The sequence below is a fragment of the Podarcis cretensis genome (genome assembly GCF_951804945.1).
Source record: "Podarcis cretensis genome assembly, chromosome: 3".
In the NCBI taxonomy this organism is placed as follows: Eukaryota; Metazoa; Chordata; class Lepidosauria; order Squamata; family Lacertidae; genus Podarcis; species Podarcis cretensis.
Genome location: NC_137172.1, coordinates 114,237,825 through 114,255,675, shown reverse-complemented (window position 1 = coordinate 114,255,675; position 17,851 = coordinate 114,237,825). Strand labels below are relative to the sequence as shown.

The following is a 17,851-nucleotide window of genomic DNA, read 5'->3' as shown; positions in this document are numbered from 1 at the left end:
AAGAATCCTGCTGGATCAGATCAAACGCTATCGAGTCCTTCCCACAGTGGCCAAGCAGATTCCCAAGGAAAAGCTTAAAAGCTGAACAAGACATTTTATGGTATATTTAAGAGTAGACGTCTGTCTAAAGTTGTGGAAGGATATTGCCCCTTGGGGCTTAAGCCACAAATGTCCCATAAGCCACCACGTGTTCTATCAAAACAGGCTACAGTGAAATTAAGGGAACTATGAAGGGGCTATGAAGAGATTTTACTTGCTTGGGCTCCATGATCACTGCAGATGGTGACAGCAGTCAGAAAATTAAAAGACACCTGCTTCTTGGGACGAAAGCATCTTAAAAAACAGAGACAACAAAGGTCTGTATTTTCCCAGTAGTGATGTATGGAAGTGAGAGCTGAACCATAAAGAAGGCTGATCACCAAATAATTGATGCTTTTGAATTATGGTGCTGGAGGAGACTCTTGAGAGTCCCATGGACTGCAAAAAGATCAAACCTATCCATTCTTAAGGAAATCAGCCCTGAGTGCTCATTGGAAGGACAGATCCTGAAGCTGAGGCTCCAATACTTTGGCTACCTCATGAGAAGACTCCCTGGAAAAGACCCTGATGTTGGGAAAGATGGAGGACACAAGGAGAAGGGGACAACAGAGGACGAGATGGTTGGATAGTGTTCTCGAAGCTACCAGCATGAGTTTGACCAAACTGCGGGAGGCAGTGGAAGATAGGAGTGCCTGGCGTGCTCTGGTCCATGGGGTCACGAAGAGTCAGACACAACTAAACGACTAAACAACAACATGAAGGGGCACAGAAGTAGAAGACATTGCATTTCTTTCAGTCGTGCTCACTAAAAAGCAGTGCCGGCTTAACGTATAAGCTAAACAAGCTATAGCTTACGGCCCCACTCTCTTGGGCCCCCCCAAAAAATTTAAAGGAAAAAAACCTGGATGTACATTTCTAAAATATAATACAATTACTTTGATAAAATACATACTTTGTTACATGCAAATGGCTTTAGATACCTATTAGGTCCATAAATTACCATATTACCATTAATTTTATAATGAATGATTTTAGAGTGTTGTTTGTGCTGTACTTTTGTACTGTTTTATTGTTGTTAGCTGCCCTGAGCCCGGCTTCGGCTGGGGAGGGCGGGATATAAATAAAATTTATTATTATTATTATTATTATTATTATTATTATTATTATTATTATATAGGATACATTCAACACAAAAAAGCGACAATTTGTTGTTGACAAAGGACAGCTGGACACATAAAGGGCCCCATTACCTTCAGTAGCTTAGGGCCTCATCAAACCTAAATCCGGCCCTGCTCAAAAGGACGCTATGACATCTCACTGGAGAACAGGTTTGATTTGCTCTGGGATAGGAGAAGGTACTGTAAATGGTATTGCAACTCTTATACATAACATGTGCAATAGCTAAAATTAGCACAGTGTGACCTGAAAACAGGTACTGTGCCTGTTTACGTCTGTAGCAATGTAAAATTCAAAATCGTGCTATTTCAAAACCTAGCATCTTTTCTGGTATACGTCCATTGGTAAACAAAAGTCAGGCATGAACTCTAGATATCTAACCATCCTCCTCCACTGAAACTTCTTGAAGGGACTGCATAGCTTCCATTTGGCAATATGGATGAATAATGAGGATTCTATTCTGCCAAATTACACCGGGCACTAGCGCCTAATGCAAAAAAGACTTCCATCTATTTTCCTTGACCAAAGTACCTCTGGTGCCTTCTGAGAAAGCTCAGTAAAAAGGAGAATAAGACGATATTTGCTTACATAATAAACCAGAGGCCCAATCTCTGGCCACCAATCTGCATGACTATATAAGTAATGCCAAGTGTGAACCCACAAATGGCTAGCAATACTGCGCCTCCTCTGTTCTGTCTTCGGAAGGTACAAACAGCAGCTGCCTGTTTCCTCCAAGCAGCCATTCCCTGCACAATTCTCAGAAAATAGTTCTGCTAATGACATCTGCAGTGTCGTTCACGCTTTTAACAGCTGAGCTTGTATTCCTTTTTATCCTTCTTTCCTTTCCACAAGATTTGTCATTCAGCCATAAAGGATCTTCTGGGCTGAAAAGCTGCTGTCCAAGCGCCCTACCCAAGTACAATATTTTTAACAGAATTTGGAAACAATTGGTTTGGCCAATTCATCTGAAGCTTAGCAAAAATAAATAGTTCAGTGTCAAATGCTATTTTATGCTCTTATAGCTTAAGAATAAAAAACACAAACCCAAGTTATTTAGGTTCTTTGTTATCCCGCCATAATTTTATCTAAAACAATTTGCTGATTCCTAATAACAAACTTCTGCAAAGTTACACTATCACTTGGTGTAAAAACAGCAACATAGTCTGTGAGCCAAATCTTCTGCTACTATTAATCAACTTAATATACATCAGCTGGAGGAGTGTTGTATTATAGTTCAGATCTAGAAGGTCCCTTGCGTAAGGGGAAGGCACATCTGCTCATACAAGGTTCTTCCATCCATTTTCATTAATTGCCTTCTACAGTGGTCTGCTGTACTACATCCCATTTCAGAGATGGGGAATATTTCAGCCCAGAGGACAGACCCACTTTGATAGGCAAGCATGGCTGCTCAATATTCCCCACCTGGCATCGCTATGACAATCAGTGACTCCCAGCCAACCGAAGTTGAGAAGGACGCCTCAATCATCTGGAGGTACCTGCATCCCCCAGGGAAGTCTTTTCAGGAGGTACACGAAACTGCAGTGAAGTCAAAGGGTGAGGAAAGCCTAGTGTGATTTCTGCTAGCCTGTTCCTGGATCCAGGAACCAGGATTCCTGTTTCAGATACAAACCCCCAATATAGAGAAAGCTACTACAGGCTGTACATGCTCAGTAACAAATGATTAGTAGTTGGCACCAGTTGTCTCAATAGTCTGGAAAGTTTTCTTCCCTCTTCCACAGATACACACTCTACTACACATAACCTTGCCGCAGTCCTACCCTTCATTCTACCCATGTTCTGCAGAGCTAGGGGACTCCACTGTGCTGGATGAAATATGCTTAGATGATCAAGTGATGGTGTCAGGGGAAAAGTGAGACATGGACACCTCTGTCCCAACGCACAAATCAGTCCACCAGAAACGCAGAGCTGAGTGAAAAATTACTACCCCCAAATACATAGGTAACTTTTATGGGGGAGAGGGATTTCACTGTTTATTTTCAGGGGCAGGAAGCATTCTTCAAAAGGTCTGGGGGCTTTACTATGGTTCTTTACAAGAAAAACATTGACAGTTATTACCATCAGCTGCAACAGCAAGGCTACTTTGGGTGGCTTTCCCCCCAGCTCACCTCAAATGACCTGAAATGATGTCCAGGGCTTTCTGGTGAGAAATGGTGGCTTTCAAGAGGACCTTCCATCCTGATCCCCAAGCAGTGCTAAATATAGGCACTCCATAAAATAACATTAAAAAAGAGTGTCACATTGCTACTGCCAGCAATGATAAGCCCTGCCAAACTTTTCAAAGAATTTTTGCATGCTCAATTCTGGCCTAGAAGTTCTTACTTCATTCAGCTCGGATGCCAGGAAGCTTGGTGGTAGCGTCAGCACCCAACATCACAACTGAGAGCAGGAGGTTAAAGAAATTGGAGAAAATTTGTTCTGCATCACTAAGACAGGAATTTAATCAACCAATGGAGGATTTACCTTCTAAGGTGGGCACTTTCCAACCAACTTCATCCCTCCCCAGGCCCCTGGAGACCTCCCCTTGCGTTAGTGAACAATGATGTCCAACCATGTAGGTCTCTACATGTGCTGTCCGAATGCTCAGGGTACTATAATGAAATAAAATTGCAACAAGGAGCAAACTGGTATAGGCAATGAGCCATGGTCTGCTAGTGAGGTAGCCCAAACATAGTAGGCTCAATCAAATTTACATGAATGAGCTCCGGTTGCCCCAGACTATTTCCAGAAGCATTGAAACATCTCAACCTGCTTTGTATCATGTTCTAGAACATTGGGGAGCACCTGTCAATCACTGTAGCTTGTTTGATGGAGTAATGAACTAGATCAGGGTGGTCAGATTTTTTATACAGAGTGAGTACTTCAAAACAAAACCTGTGGCCTGTACTCCAGCTTGTCGTGTGGGCTGGAGGGGATGGGGAAGAAAGGCCAAAATTTGACACTCCCCCCCCCCAGCCCTCACCCATCATCTTCCCAATGCTGGGAAACTGCAAATTAGGATTTGGGAAAGAGGGAGGACTCTAGAACCCTGTCAGAGCCCTCATTCCTCCATCCCAAAGCCCAGTGCCTCACTCACTCAGCTTTGGGATGGCAGTGCCAGGGCTAGGGGGCATCAAATGTTGTTGCTGGGTGCTACCAAAAAGGCTTTGCATTGGACCACCCTGAGCTAGATGTTTAAGGCAACTTATTGCTCCTATGAGAGCTGCTACAGAACTGTTGTTCTACAATCTTTTTGCAGAACAGCAGCAGTTATTTTCTTCTCATAGTTCTTTGGACCCAACCCACTGAATGCTGATGTGCTTCTAACTTGTATTCTCTCCATTCATGGAACAAGATCTCTCATGAAGAGAATTGTCTTTCTTTAGTAGATTCTGAAAGTGCGGATACACTGTTCCACGAGAGTAGATTTTCCCAATTTGCACAGCTTTTGTGGAATTGCACCACACACAAACACACACCATGGGAAATTCAACAGGTTTTGCGAGGGAGGTGCAAGCCCAAAGGTCTCTGCTGAGCTGAAGAATTTGACAAAAATACGCAAATTTCAAGGAGAGATTTGGAAAAAGAAGAAAGTCATGATGTGTGCAGGTCTTTCGGGACTGGTGGTTTCAGGCATGAGGGGCAGCAAAGGAAAAATGATCTGCAGAACAGGAGATTATTAGTCAGAGGAGTGAAATGACAGGCATGTGGTGAAATTTTTCATTGGGGAACAATTAGGGCTAGAGGCACCAGCTTGTGAGGGCACAACATCCTGACATTGTGCAAGTGAGCATCGCACCTCCCTCCCTAAGCCAGGATGAAGCTTCATGGGTTTGGGGAGGTGGCGTCAGGGGAACATTTAGGAGACCAGCCCAGTTCCCCTAGTCCACTGACTGCACACCACTGAGCAGGGATATAATGAGAAACAAGGATACAAAAGAGAATGGCGGAAGACCATGGGGATTGCTAAAGGAAGGACAATGAGTTTGTGCTGGACATGGACTGGAAAAGGAAGTTAAGGAGGGCAACTGAGGAGGGGCCTCACACGGTCTGAATGAGGGTAAGTAAATGGTCGCTGAGCCCTCCCTCAGACAGAAGTGACAGACCTGAGGTGTGACCAAGGGAAGCTACATCCTTCTCCACCCCTATGTGACTATGGAGAATGAGTCAGAAACTGGAATGCAGACAGAAGCAGCAAATCAACCCACAGAATCCACAACTATGTAAAGAACATGGGTTCTTTGGGAGCTGTAGGCGAGGTCGGGGAGGAAAGCACACACAGAGAAGCAAGTGAGATGGCCACAAAACTACAGAACTGGGCCTTGTAGCTCACAGTCTGAAGTCAGAACATGGGGCACAACTGATCTACTTGATGAAAGATCAGAAACAAACGAACAGGGGTAAACATGTTTCATGCCCCTTATATGGTTAAAAATCTTGCAGTTACCAGCTTCACATTTTGAAGTACTGTTGGTAAGATATTTTGTAGCTCAGAATGTGGAAACAGTATTTGGGAGGTGGGGAGGGGAAATCACTCCTGGGCTGTCTTGGCCCAACCCTTCTCTTTACCAAAATACACATGGACATATATATATATATATATATATATATATATATATATATAATCAATGTAGTTGAGTCAAAGCCATCATGTGTGAACCTAGCAAGATGTGCTATAAATGTTTCCCTAGTATTCTCAAAGGAGCCCTTTCAACTTGGACTTCAGAGCAGGTAGACTTCCCAGAAAATATCGCAGTGAATGATTTTTTACATCACGGGGTCTCCACCTTCCTCCCCACTGCCTTCCTGTATTTTCTCCCCTTTTGAAGTAGAACAGTACCCTTTTTCAAAGCAGATTTGTGATGAAAATGAAGGGGGCTGTCAAATTCTGCCAAAAGGGATTTCTCTGCTTAAATTTCTGCTTACATTATTGACTCAAGTAAATTATCTTTTCATTAAATGCTTCCCCCCTCTTCTCTGCCTCCCCCCCCCCCTGGAACTGCTGCTGATAAATTACGCAATATTCCCAGGCTCCAGCCATGGACTGAGCTTCTACATTACTCTTTGCTAAAGGGATAAGGGATGCCAAGGAAAACTGACTTCCCGATGAAACAAAAATGGCATCACCAATGAAATAAAAGTGGTTTGGAGAGCACTAGCTTCATAGAACAATCATGGCACACTATCATGTATACAGTGGTGGGAAACCTCAAATGTGGACCTCTAGTCCTGTAGGTATGGCCCTTGAAGCTCTCTCCAGGCCACACCCCTCGCTGTCCCTGCTTCGTATTCTCAAGCGTTTCTGTTTGGCTAAACGCAGAACTCTTGCTTGCCTGGACAGAGGATACCTTGTGGTGTGGGTGACTATGTAGAAACTAGCCTGCTCAGTAAAAGGTAAAATTTACATTTATTGCTCCACCCACTTTTGCCTCTGGCTGCACCCACCAATGGCATACAGTCCTGAGATCAGTGGTATAGTGTAGGGAGGGCACTGCCCTGGGCGCAAAATTGTTAGGGGGCACAAAATTTCAACACCTGGTGCTGCCTCAATACAGTTGTGTTGCTGGGCTCTGTTGAAAATAGCTACTCCATGTGAACCAGGAAATGACCTCTCCAGACAATGGAACAGCTCTTCTTTTCTTATCTCTGCAACTGCCATCTCCTGGGTGACACAGACGCTGTAAGGCTGCTGAATGCACATGCATGTCTGTTTCCCTTCCTCTCACCACCACCCTCTGTGCTGCCTCGGGCACTGGCAACCTTGGCTATACCACTGCCTGGGATAACTGCCCAGAAGGAATGTGGCCTTTGGGCTGAAAAAGTATACATTGGAAGGGGAACCTAACGACAAACTCAGCTGCTGATTTATGATGGCAGTGTAGCCAAGGTGGGAAACAATAGAGTGGTATCACCATGGTCGGGGAAAACCCAAGGTTGGCAGAAGTGGGGGGGGGGGATCTTCACAAGAAAACTAAAGGAGGCAAAACAACAACACCCACAAAACACAAAAAGTCGGATGAGGACTGCGCATGGTCAGTGGCCATAGAACGTGAGTGCATCATGTGCCATCACTATCAGAAAATCCAAAAAACCATGGTTTGGACATTGTTCAGTCCTCAGAGGTCACTTTGCAACTGGGAAGGTAGGGGAAAGGGGAAACAGTCCACTGTTTGCTTTTATTATCTGGAAAGCAAACTATCATTAACATAACCCATGGTTTGGTGCCATGCCTGAATTAATTCACTATTACGATTACCTAATAATTCACCCCTCCAGTGTGAAATCCACTGATCGCTCAAGTGACGCATCCCACCAAGACTGGCATAGTATTCACTATCAGTTGGGATAGTGAGAACATATTTATGCCTGTTGAATCACTAAAACACATTGGAGAAGACAGTGGGATGGAAACCATATGTTGAACTCTGCAGCTTAGCCTAGCTCCTTTCCTTAGTCTACAGTAGATGAAGCAGAGTCTCAGAGGCTGCACTTGATAAGTTCCCTCTGTCTGCAGCCCACTGGAAAAAGCATGATGGAAGCAGGATACCCTAGGCATAGGTTTCCCTCCTCTTCAGATCTCCTCTGAGTGGCTATCGCAGGATTTGCAGGGTGTCGACAATTTGTTACAGGTATAGGGAATCAAAAGCTTTCCATCTCTCCTTACTGCCAAAAGAAGGATGTAGTGGAAACTCTTTATTCCCACTGCAGAGACCCGAGTACAGGAAGGAATGATCTGGTCCTTAGTCATTTCATAGGTATACATTGCAGTACACAACTAGTCCTTTATGCGAACTCAATGAAGTAGTAGCTGTTTTAAATCTAAAACAAAATATAAGCGAGTTTGATTGTGGTTTGAAAAGAAAACTGAAAGGAACCTATTGGAAAGAAAACAGATCTTGTACTGAATAGAGTCCTGTGCGGGATTAACACACAGTTTGTGATTCTGACTGCATACTAACTGCTTTGTTAGCTGGCAAGTGTGAAGCCCTGAAGAGTTTTGTTATTTCATTGTATGGTTTTCATGGTGTAAATTGACCTGGCTGAGCTAGCTTCAAAGAACCGTAAGGATGGATCAAATAGTTCTATCAAAATTCCCCCCCCCCTTTCTTTTTAAGCAAAAGAATGAAATAAGAGTTTCTTTACCATGAACACTTGAGGCTTAATAGGAAAAATAAAAGATTCCCATATTCCAGGTCATTCATACACACACACACACACACAGTGGTACCTCGGGTTAAGTAATTCGTTCCGGAGGTCCGTTCTTAACCTGAAACTGTTCTTAACCTGAAGCACCACTTTAGCTAATGGGGCCTCCTGCTGCTGCCGCGCTGCCGGAGCACGATTTCTGTTCTCATCCTGAAGCAAAGTTCCTATCCTCAAGCACTATTTCTGGGTTAGGGGAGTCTGTAACCTGAAGCGTATGTAACCTGAAGCGTATGTAACCCGAGGTACCACTGTGTGTGTGTGTGTGTGTGTGTGCGCGCGTGCGTGCGTGCGTGCGTGTGTGTGTGTGTGTGTATGTATATATATATATATATATATATATATATATATATATATATATATACCAGTATTCACATGGAAATAACACACACACACCCCACACACATGACTGTTAAGTTGGGCAGGGAGAAAAATGTGAAGGCTGAGCTTTGAAAACTGAAGTGAGGCTTTTAGTCTCAAACTACATATAATTCTGAGTTCCATGGCTTCCCCGCTTTACATTTTAAAAGGCAAAATCAATCTGGGCAGAGTGGAAATCAGGGAAAGGAAAAAATGACACTGCTTAACCTGGTCATTTTCCAGATCAAAAGCACCTTCCACTTTGCTCTTTTTTTTTAATCAGTGAGAAGAAAACGCAGAGATTCTATGTCCTTCCCCGGGCATGTGAAAAACCAGTGGGGTGATTTTAGCTGAGAAATTATCAAGAGCCAAAGGATAAAACAGTGTAAGTCCGTACATCCCCCCCCCCCCCCCCGGCCAGTCCAATTTTGACTTTTAAAGTCTCTCCACTTGAGTTTGACCTGTTGGTTGAAAAATGCTGCCATGCATATTTATGCTTTGCTGATGTTTATCAAAAACTTTTAGAGTTTATTAATATGAATGTAAGGTACCTTGAGCTGCAATACTACTCCAGGGAACATGAGAACAGCCCTGCTGTGCCTGAGCAATTGCCTCCCCAATCCAGCATTTTGTTCCCCAAATGGTCTCATGGACAAGCCCACAAGCAGAGCAGCACCCACTCTTCTACTCATCCCAAGCAACTCACATTCAGAGGCACAGTGCTTCAGATACTGATGCTGAAGAGGTAAGGATGCCATTGTGACTCACAGCCATTGATTCCATTCCCATTATTCCCTCAGAATCCCTGAACCTAGAACTTTCTTGAGGCTTTCAACTGAATTTGTTGCATTTTAGCTATCCTAATCAGCAGGGAGTGAGCTCCCGTTGCTCGGTCCCTGCTCCTGCCAACCTAGCAGTTCGAAAGCACATCAAAGTGCAAGTAGATCAATAGGTACCACTCCGGTGGGAAGGTAAATGGCATTTCTGTGCGCTGCTCTGGTTTGCCAGAAGTGGCTTAGTCATGCTGGCCACATGACCAGGAAGCTGTACGCCGGCTCCCTTGGCCTATAAAGCGAGATGAGCGCCGCAACCCCAGAGTTGGCCATGACTGGGCCTAATGGTCAGGGGTCCCCTTTACCTTTTTAATCAGCAGTGCAACTAAGCAATGTTAAACAATGGACTTCATGGTCACATGAGAGGGCCCTTTTAGATGGCCACGTGCAGTACTCTCCCCCCCCCCAAGAAAAATAGGAGCTGGAACACCCCCTAAAGTTGTTACAGTAAGTCGGTAGGCAACTTGGGGCGGCCCTGAACAGATGCTGGTGCCCCGGGAGCAACAGATATAGGCAGTGCATTTTTTTATGGGGGGGGGTACACAGGGGTACACATACCCCTAAACATTTTGTACATCTAAGTTTGGCCTCATTCAATATGAGTAGGAAAATGAGAGTACCCCTAAACAATTTTTTTTTAGAAAAAAAAGCACTGGATATAGGACACAATATAGATTTTAACCTCTGGGAGAAACTTTGGAAAAGCAACTTGAAATTTACAGCATGTTATTCTTTATGGGATGCAGGTGGCGCTAAAGGTTAAAGCCTCAGCGCCTAGGACTTGCCGATCGAAAGGTCAGCGGTTCGAATCCGTGCGGCGGGGTGTGCTCCCGCTGCTCGGTCCCAGCGCCTGCCAACCTAGCAGTTCGAAAGCACCTCCGGGTGCAAGTAGATAAATAGGGACCGCTTACCAGCGGGAAGGTAAACGGCGTTTCCGTGTGCGGCTCTGGCTCGCCAGAGCAGCGATGTCACGCTGGCCACGTGACCCGGAAGTGTCTCCGGACAGCGCTGGCCCCTGGCCTCTTAAGTGAGATGGGCGCACAACCCCAGAGTCTGTCAAGACTGGCCCGTACGGGCAGGGGTACCTTTACCTTTACCTTTAATCATACCAAGCAATGGAGGTCTCCATCTGGGTGATACAGTATGTGGCTGCGGTAGCAAATACAGACAATAGCTGGAATCTATTCCCACCTGCGCAGGTGGTGCTGTGGGTTAAAGCCTCAGCGCCTAGGACTTGCCGATCGAAAGGTCGGCGGTTCGAATCCCTGCGGCGGGGTGCGCTCCCGCTGCTCGGTCCCAGCGCCTGCCAACCTAGCAGTTCGAAAGCACCTCCGGGTGCAAGTAGATAAATAGGGACCGCTTACCAGCGGGAAGGTAAACGGCGTTTCCGTGTGCGGCTCTGGCTCGCCAGATGCAGCGATGTCACGCTGGCCACGTGACCCGGAAGTGTCTCCGGACAGCGCTGGCCCCTGGCCTCTTAAGTGAGATGGGTGCACAACCCCAGAGTCTGTCAAGACTAGCCCGTACGGGCAGGGGTACCTTTACCTTTACCTTTTTATTCTTTGAAGGAGAACTATCTGAAAATGATATACAGATGGTATGTAACTCCGAGAAGACTTGCTTAGATTTACACGACGGATTCAGGTAAGTGCTGGAAGTGTAAAGAGGTGGAGGGAACGTTCTTTCATGTGTGGTGGACATGCAAAAAGGTAAAGGAGTATTGGGAAATGATTTATAATGAATTGAAAAAAATGTTTAAAATCACACACCCCCAAAAACAACAACAACAACAGAGTCCTTTCTATACGGGATAACTCAGAATGAAATTCCCAGGTGTCAGAGCTGCCCGAGGTCCCAGCTCACAAAGGACCAACGCCAGTCCGTTGTTATATTCAAAAGTCTTTATTGAAGTGCAGTTTCGATTTCAAAGCCGCGGCGCGCAGCTCTACGCCTTAAACTCTAGACCGCTGAAGCTCCGTCTGAATCTCCTCCCCCCAGACACCAGTTTAAGACTCTAGCCTTGCTCCACCTCTTCCTTTGCTCTTTCCTCCTCTGGGTCCGCCTGTCTGCTGGGGTCTTGCCCTTTCTAGACTCTTCTGACGCTGAGTCCCCTGAGTCTTCCCCCTCCCTCCGGCGGGCTTTAGGACCTGGTTCCCAATCCGGGTTACCTGCTGTGCCGCGCGCCTGTACATTCGAACTTGGCGCGCGCGCCCAGCCGGCAACCTTCCTCCTGACCGTTACACTGCTCCTGTCACTGCTTCCCCCTTCGGAGAGGCTAGCTGGACCTGACCTCCCCTCCGTTCCCTCACTCTGCGATGGAGGCGTGGCCAGCCCTGATTTATCTTCTCTCCCTGCTGGAGGAGAAGCTGGTCCTGATACATGGGACTCTTCCCCCCCACTACGCTCTGGTGGAGGAGCTGGTCCTGATCTCTCGCTGCTGCTTTGGGAGTCCCCGCTGGCCCCTTGCTTCTGGTGTGTCCCCCCTGGGACCCCCCTTGCCCTGGCCATCGGCGCCCCCCTCTGGGAATCTTCTGATTCGCTGGAGAAGCTCATGGAATCTCTCGGGCCACTTTCATACTCCCCTACGCTGCCCTCAGATTCTTCCCCTTCGCTCTCCATTTCCTCTCTCCCCTGTGCCTCTGCTCCTGAGCCCCTGACACCAGGTGTCAGAAAAGGTTATTTATGTATGCAACAACTGCGGCCTGTGTTTTGTTAGTCCCAAAATGGAAAACGAGTGAGGTCCCAAATATAGAAGATTGGCAACTAAAATTGACAGAATATGCACAACTTGCAAACTTAACATATAGAATAAGAGAACAAGAAGAACATACTGTATGTTTAAAGAAGTTTGGAAAACGCTTATTGAGTAAATGGAAAATAAGTGTGTACAGCTGAAAACGCTGGCAGCTTTAAATAAATTCAACAGTGCAAATAATTTTTGATGGGTGTAATAATGGAAAACCAATTATTATAGTTTTTGTAAAATATGCAGGGACAAAAAATATGCAAAATGAACCATGGAAAGAGAAGAAGGGAATCATTGATAGTATGTAAAAGGTTTACCTGAAATTGTAAAACAGAAAATTAAATTAAAAATTATATATATAAGATGCTGGTGCCCCTGGTTCTGGTGCAGGTCAAATAAAGGCCTCCCTCATTCTCTTAGATTCAGGCAGATGGCTAGGGCAGCTGGGAAGAGCCTTGTGCAAACACACATGCCTGCAATGGTAGAGGTCTGGATGGAAAGCTTAAAGCTCTCTGCCACTACAGGGGAGATGGATTGAAGGAAATGCAAATTGGCCTCACCCTGTACCTTGACCAATCGTGGCCAGGAGTGGTTAAGAGCTAGGTGGAGTCATAGAACTGAAAAAACGTGTAGACTCACACATGCTGGTGTTGTAGTCCTGTGCTACCAGCCACAGGAGAGCTCAGTGGAGGGAGACGTCAGCCAAGCAGCTGAGCCTCAGAGAGGTAGGTTCCTGGAGGCAGAGTCCGTATACAAGGTCCAGTCCAGTCCTAAGATCAGGAGTATCTCAGTTCATGTAGTCAGACAATCCGGGGGTCAAGAAAGCCGAGGGTCCAAGGTCATGAGAAGAAAGAAGCAGCAAGGTCTGCTCAGGAACGATGAATGTTGTTTCCAGCAACTGATTGAGGCTGGAAACCCTTCTTAAGAAAGCTGGAGCCAGGTGGTTCTCATCAGGAGCAAGAAGGCTGATCAGCAGCAGGTAGAGTCACTTCACCTTCAGGCTGCTGCTCAGCAGGTGAAGCTGACTCCTGGCTCATGACAACTGGCCAGTTGTGACTTGAAATGTTCGTAAAGGCAAGAGGTATTGGGGGGAAGCACCAGCTTGCAATGGCAGCCACCTGAGAGGGGCTGGAACTGTGCTCCAGCAAGCTCCAGCTGAAAAGAAAAAGCACTGAACATGTGTGGACTGATGTGAACATATAACCAAAATAAAGCACAAGACACACAGACACCACTCCAGAAAGAGTGTAGACTCTGGACTGAGAGGAGTCGATCTATTTCTCCTCACCTTCTGGCAATGCTGCAGTTCTGACAAACCCTTTCCTCTCTGACAGTCACCCCAGGAAGAAGGCTGTCACCAGAGTCAGATTTGGGGGAGAGTGACTGTGTTATGTACTGAGTTGAATAGGATTCAGAATGCAGCAGTCTGATTGGTCCTAGAACAATAGGGTCCAGAATGCAGCAGTCTGATTGGTCCACAGGAGCCACCCAATCCAGCTCCAAGTGGAAGTGAATCCACAACCTGATTGGCCTACAGGAGAATCCTGGAATTAGCCAATCACGTGGGGCCCGTTGTGTAAATAATGTATATAAAGCAGACATTCTGGGGGAACTTCCATTCCTCCTCACCACTATGAGCTGAATAAAGAGCATGAAATTCACTCTCGACTCTGAGTATATTTCAGACTGGTTTGGTCGCACTGGTTGCAGAGCCTTGAGAGCGCCACAGCGATGATGTGGAATGGAAGGCAAGAGGCAGAGGGCACCAAAATTTGGCATTGCACAGGGCACTGCTGAAATTTAGAACTCCAGGGTCCACCACTGCTGCCATACTGGAATGCATGAGCGGGAAAATCAGCCACAAGGAGTAGAAGGATTTTCATTAGGACTGCAATTTGGGGGTATGGAATTACACAGCTCCAATTCCAATTGAACCCCCACCCGTTTCACTGGAATTCAATACAATAAAAGCCCACAACATTAGTTTCTGTTTTTATTTACAAAAACAGCATCTTTTAAATTCAAGGCAGAACAATCATTAAAAATGACTGGCTGCTTGAGAGAACGACTGCACAGGACTCCACCAGGCCATTAAATACAATCACACACTTAATGCATCATCCTGTTTGACCCTTACACCTTTGCTGATATCGCTGCCACCACCGCCATCAATAAAGTGCGCTCAGGGAAGAGAGAGCTGACAAATTGCACGCAAACCTCCAAACGCAGGAGAGCGTTTTTTATCAAGAGGCAGCCGAAACTCAAAGTTCACCAGAAGAGTAGCAAAGCTGATGTTCTTAAGTACTCCCGGAATGCAAACACTGCAGATCTGAGAGAGTTAATTTGGTCAGAATGCACTCTGGTAATGTTTATGTTCTAGATAAAGTGCCTACCATGTTGCAGCCTGCCCTTTTGACCCTATTTCCTCCTTGGTGTGCTCCGAGGAGAAAGTGATACTTAATTCCTGGTCTTTGCTTTTATAAGCTCCCAGAATGGAATAGGATTTCACCCCAACCCTTATCTGTATGATATGAATGGTAACAGGATGTTTATAACCAAGTTATCTTTGGGGAAAATGATTAAGTACAGACACAAGCTACTTCCACTTTGCAATGTGCCCAGCACCTACTGTGACTAGGGTTGGGTTGTTGTTGTTTTAAATTTATATATATATATTATAGATACTTTTAAAAAAAGCTATTCCCCCTCCCCCTCTGATTTGTCAGTACGTGGTTGGGGCCATCAATTCTGTCCTATATTTTGGAGTGTGAGTGTGTGTGGTGAGTGGTGTCAATCCAATGGTGTCATTACACAAAGAATATTGGAATCATTCAAGATTTCATCTGCTTACATTTTTGTGAATGATCCATGTCTTGGTGTGGCAGCTGCTCATGCCTGCAAGATTTGTGCAGTGTCCACACAACACCATCCTCATCAAAATGTCATGTCTCATATTATTTTCCCTTTTAATCCAGTTTTGCTTCCATAGAAAATCCAATAAACGACAAATGCAACAACAACAACTTGTGGAAATGGTAAAACTGACTTATATGGACAGGGTGGAATTTACAGAAGGGCATTTTGATGAGGACCACATGATGACACAAAAAAGTTGGGTGCATCATCAGCACCAAGTCTACAATACACTGCTTTGTATAAGTGCCCTAATCTCCTGAAATTTGTTTGGCTCACTCCAGTAGTTGTGAGGCTGCAGAAATTATGAACAGTAGAGTAAACACAGAATCAGTTTCAGGGGTAGGTGCTTGCTGCATTGATGGTGCAATGGGGGGGGGGAGTCGCAGAGGTTACCCCCAGAAGCTATTCCAATGAAGGGCCAGCATTGTGGTGCAGTGGCGTAGCGTGGGGGGTGCAGGGGGGGCCGGCCGCACCGGGTGCAACATCTGGGGGTTAGGGTTAGGGGGCGCAAATCCACGGGTTAGGGGGCGCAAATCCACGGGTTAGGGGCGCAAATTACTTGCCTTGCCCCGGGTGCTGACAACCCACGCTACGCCACTGTTGTGGTGGCCCCTGAAACACAGTCAAATCAAACAGAGGTGAGTCATCAATGAGAAACAGAGGTGAGTCACCTCATGAGAAGAGAAGACTCCCTGGAAAAGACCCTGATGTTGGGAAAGATGGAGGTCACAAGGAGAAGGGGACGACAGAGGACGAGATGGTTGGATAGTGTTCTCGAAGCTACCAGCATGAGTTTGACCAAACTGCGGGAGGCAGTGGAATACAGAAGTGCCTGGCGTGCTCTGGTCCATGGGGTCACGAAGAGTCGGACACGACTAAACGACTAAACAACAACAACAAAAATGCAAAAAGGTAGGATAAAAATTGAAAGAAGAGCTAGGCAGCAGTAATCAGACATCCTAGCTTGAAGTTGGACCTCAGACCAAGTGACAGAGGGTGGCTTCAAGGATTTTATCTTGCTCTCAAGACTCTCCCCAGGCCACAACCTCTCACCAACCAAACTAAGTATGCACTTAGCATCTCTTGCCAGGGCACTGCAGAACCTTCTCCAAGATAGTGCTTCCATTACACAAGTCTTCAACCATCAATATCTCACTGGAGAGAACTCTGTCTTCGCAGAAATTAGGGTTGTGTAGCGGGGCTCCGTGAGCGGCACTGGCGCCTAATGCTATGGTCATTATAGGAACAACACACACATAAAAAAACACTTGTCACTGAGTACTATAAGTTTAAATCCCTATAACCTAGTCACTTTCCTTCTTTGTTAACTCCTATGCTACTCAAGCTGCAGAAGCCTCTAGTAGCTCCTTAAACAAAGTGGATGGCAATAGCAGACTTATCTCTCTACCGAAGTCCCCTAAGTTTCACAGGCCTTTTCATTTTGCTGCAGCTATTTCCACAAATTAAGGGCTCATCCACACTTTCCCCCATCTTGTTATTTGTAGGCACAGATCCATGAGGTTTTCTGCTGACCCTGCTGCTTTCCCCAGGGAAACCTTGTTTACTACTGAATCACAACAACATCGATAAGGTTTTCTGCAAATTGACATTTGTTGCAATTGAGCAGTAAACAGCAGGTTTCCCCAGGGAGAGCCGCAGAGCAAGGGACAGGCAGAAGGAAACAAGGAGAAACGTGGACAAACTCTAATTTATAATAATAATAATAATAATAATAATAATAATAATAATAATAATAATTTATTTATACCCCACCCATCTGGCTGGGTTTCCCAACAAAACACTAAAATACAATAACCTATTAAACATTAAAAGCTTCCCTAAACAGGGCTGCCTTCAGATGTCTTCTAAAAGTTTGGTAGTTATTTTTCTCTTTGCCATCTGATGGGAGGGCATTCCACAGGGCAGGTGCAATTACCGAGAGGGCCCTCTGCCTGGTTCCCTGTAACTTGGCTTCTCGCAGCGAGGGAACTGCCAGAAGGCCCTCGGTGCTGGACCTCAGTGGCAGAACGATGGAGGTGGAGATGCTCCTTCAGGTGTACTGGACCGAGGCCGTTTAGGGCTTTAAAGGTCAGCACCAACACTTTGAATTGTGTTTGGAAACATACTGGGAGCCAGTGTAGGTCTTTCAAGACTGGTATTATATGGTCTCAGTGGCCACTCCCAGTCACCAGTCTAGCTGCCGCATTCTGGATTAGTTGTAGTTTCCGGGTCACCTTCAAAGGTAGCCCCACATAGAGCACATTGCAGTAGTCCAAACGAGAGATAACCAGAGCATGTACCACTCCGGCGAGACAGTCCGTGGGCAGGTAGGGTCTCAGCCTGCGTACCAGATGGCGATGATAAACAGCTGACCTGGACACAGAAATGACCTGTGCCTCCATGGACAGCTGCGAGTCCAGAATGACTCCCAGGCTGCACACCTGGTCCTTCAGGGGCACAGTTACCCCATTCAGGACCAGGGAGTCCTCCACACCGACCCGCCTCCTGTCCCCCCAAAACAGTACTTCTGTCTTGTCAGGATTCAACCTCAATCTGTTCGCTGCCATCCATCCTCCAACCC

The 17,851-nt window shown here is 45.9% G+C and overlaps 1 protein-coding gene across 2 annotated transcripts in view; it reads right to left on the bottom strand.

Annotated features, from left to right (window-relative positions):
• The window catches only part of LOC307212652 (uncharacterized protein), a 230,559-nt gene that overhangs the window by 44,187 nt on the left and 168,521 nt on the right, over nucleotides 1-17,851 (bottom strand). The window contains exon 4 of one of the 2 annotated variants that reach the window (XR_013837042.1): nucleotides 4,839-4,873. The exons of the other annotated variant lie outside the window; for it this stretch is intronic. The gene's annotated coding sequence lies outside the window, so the exon portion shown is untranslated. Of the gene's footprint in view, nucleotides 1-4,838; nucleotides 4,874-17,851 lie in introns of those variants that run through there. 2 annotated transcript variants of the gene reach the window in all.